The sequence below is a fragment of the Grammomys surdaster genome, unplaced genomic scaffold, assembly GCF_004785775.1.
Source record: "Grammomys surdaster isolate TR1022 unplaced genomic scaffold, NIH_TR_1.0 257, whole genome shotgun sequence".
Lineage (NCBI taxonomy): Eukaryota > Metazoa > Chordata > Mammalia > Rodentia > Muridae > Grammomys > Grammomys surdaster.
In genome coordinates, this window is record NW_021604698.1 from 3,622,210 (window position 1) to 3,625,414 (window position 3,205).

The window sequence follows — 3,205 nt, forward strand, 5'->3', positions numbered from 1 at the left end:
CTTCACAGCTCTAAGATACAAAGGCATACCCCTCACATTTAATGTCAGAATCAGTCTTTCCTTGATAGAAAAATAAGTTGCCAGATGTTTCCTACCATCTAAAGCAGAGAAAACTATTTCCTTTTGTTGAAAGCTACTACATGCTATATGAAAATTAAACAGTAGCCTGAATTAAAAGGAAAATTGAATTATCTATAATTCCTATGTCATTGATTTTTATTTTAAAAATAATTTCAGGAAAATAATGTCAAAATACAAAATAGGTAGATACAAATTGAAAATTTATGATTTTGCAAATGTAGATAAAACAATCTACAGATTACAGTAGAGTTTCATTTCCTTTCTCTTTTATTTCCTGTGACCACTTCCTCAGCTAGAACAACAACATGGGTGATTACCCACATAATTCTTTAACTGACACTAAGCAGAAAGTCATAGCTCAAGGGTCATATGGAGTGTCTTAGCTCTTTTCTACTGCAAATAACTCTGGCTTTATAAGAGCACAGTGAAGGACATAGAGGACATAGCACACCAAGAACTTTATGGCAAGAGTACTTGTGATTTTGACATAGTTGTTTTAATGTACCATCCATCAATAAAAGTTCAGAGGGTAGCATTAAAACATAATCTAGGGAAGGCAACTCTGTAGACAGAAAAGATACTAAAGTCAGGCTTGAGCTAAGGCTGCAATTCATAGCACCACGCACAGTGCTTTAGCTATATAGCCTTCATGTCCAAGAAGTATTTCTTTCTCTCTGGCTGATAAATCAGTTTAGCATCATTAACTTTTAGGTATTTCTAGGTGGAGGCTACTATATTGATAACATATAAAATTTAAAATTTAGAATTATTATGCTTCTCTGTTATTGAGCAAATACATTTTACCTTCTCAAGTTAAAAGCTATTTTTTAATGAGTTTGTGTGATTTACATATCTTAGTGAGAAAGGTCCAGAGAGAAGAAACAGAAATGCCAATAAGTAACCTTCATATGCAATTAAAATTGACTTAACAACTTTATCTTTTCATTACCCTTCTATCTTTACTTGATTGATAAGATTTAATGCCAAGACTTCTCAGGATGTTATATGGAAGTGGTGCACTCATAGGGCTCTATTAATGTAGGATCTATGGCATTGGATGTCCAGGTAGAATAAAAGATGATGAAATGGAAATTAAGTAAGGATTTTTTTTTTTACTTCTCTTTCAATCAAGTGCAAAAGAGAAAATTGGGAAGAGAAGTAAGTCAATAAAGTAATATGTACAATAGGAGAAAAGAAAATTCATTATCATAAAATAAGAAGAATGCACTTAGAGAAAAGTTTCTTTGTAAGCCTAGAGAACAATGAAAATTCAAGGTTATGAGTTACATTAAGAAATATTTCTTTAGAACTATGGAATACACATGCTGAATAAATATTCCCAAGATATTTTGACAATAAATTTAATGGTGGATCAGATGGGTTGAAGTGAAGCAAAATTCCATGTGAGTAGAGTAACCAGACCCTAAATGAAGCAACACAAAACAAGTATCTACTTCTATTCCCAACATGTTTTTTTAAGCATGGAAATAGAATGTGACAAGTATGTTTAATCAACAAAAGAACACACATTATTGACAGGAACACTAGTCGTTCATATCATTCTTCTCTCTATCTGCTCTGTAGCCTTTTTAAATACAAAAATCACATCTCATATTCTCTTAATAATTCTCTTAAATTCTCTGTGTGTATTTTCAAGTAAAATGAAATTTTGTGATATATTTAGAGGAAAATAAAATTCTATACTATTCTCTCTTCTAATTTTGAGAAGAATTAGTATCATAAATGTTTCTAGCATTAGATTCAATGTTTTTTTTCCTTAAACTTCAAGTAAAAACAGCTTGACGTCTCTAGGTCATTATTTAGACAAATGTGATAGCTATTGTTTGTTGTCAACTTGACTATCTCTGGAATTAACTACAATCTAGTAATAGAAGATATACCTTCATCCAGCTATTGAGGTAAAAAGCCAACATCTCTTTGATCCAGACCTTGAGACTGGAAGGCACAGACTTTTCATCTAGATCTTGAATTGGGATTACCCATGTCTTTAATCCAGTTCTTGAGCTGAGAAGGCACACTACCAATATGGGCACACTTCTGCTGCAAGTCTATACAAGGACAATGGTAAAAGGAGGAATTGATTTGTTTTTTGGCTGCTTATCCTCACCTTGCCAGCAAATCCATCTCTTCACTTGTAGAGGAATTTTAATCCAGCTACATGGCTACTCTGACAAGTGATCACATCCAATGACCTAGGTCTGTGTAATCTGGCTGGACTCCAGACATACCACACATCTTTCATCCCTCTGCCTGAAATATACACAACCCCCTAGTACACACCTTTAAGGTAAAATTAGTTTGTAGAAGGAAGCAGTCATATTTGAAAATGACAAATTTCAAATTTGAGGGTCACACAAAGTGATGGATCAAAGAAAGTTTTGACAGAATGAGTTAGAGATAGGATATGTACAACTTTCACAAAAACAACCAAGGAAAGAGAAACTATTCAAAGCATTTTAGGGACAGATAGTCAGTCAGATGGGAATCAAGGCAGTCCAGGGAATGCAGAGGAATTCAGTTGTTTTGTTCAGTTTAATGCCCTTCAGTTGAATTCAATCAGTGCAATGGAGTTCCTTCCTGCGTTTGTGCAGAGGCGGTTGAAGCCAGAGAATAAGAAGGAGCCAGAAGATTAGAAAAAAAAATCCAGAGTTAATTTGAGGCCAAGCAGAACAATTCAATGCAAAGCCAAGAGAAGCCAGTTTGAATTAGTCAACTTGGAGATGAGTTTGAGCCATAACAGATAAGTTGAACCAGAGTTCAGAGATAAAAAGGGTGAACCTATACAGCAATATGCCGCCAAGATGACAATTACATTAAGTGAATTAAGAGTTGTTTTTATATTCATTGGATGTACTTCTTGGAATATCTTTTCCATTGGAGAAGACATTGAGTCCTACTTCTTTAGGATTCCAGCATTTATGGAAGACCAGCTGAGGAACCCAGAATTGTGGACTGAGGAACTATTAGATTCTTGGACTATCAATCCACAAATGGTCATTGTTAGGTTAATTGGACCCTGTAGCTTGTAAGTCATTCCAACAAATTCCATTTTACAGAGAGAGAGAGAGAGAGAGAGAGAGAGAGAGAGAGAGAGAGAGAGAGA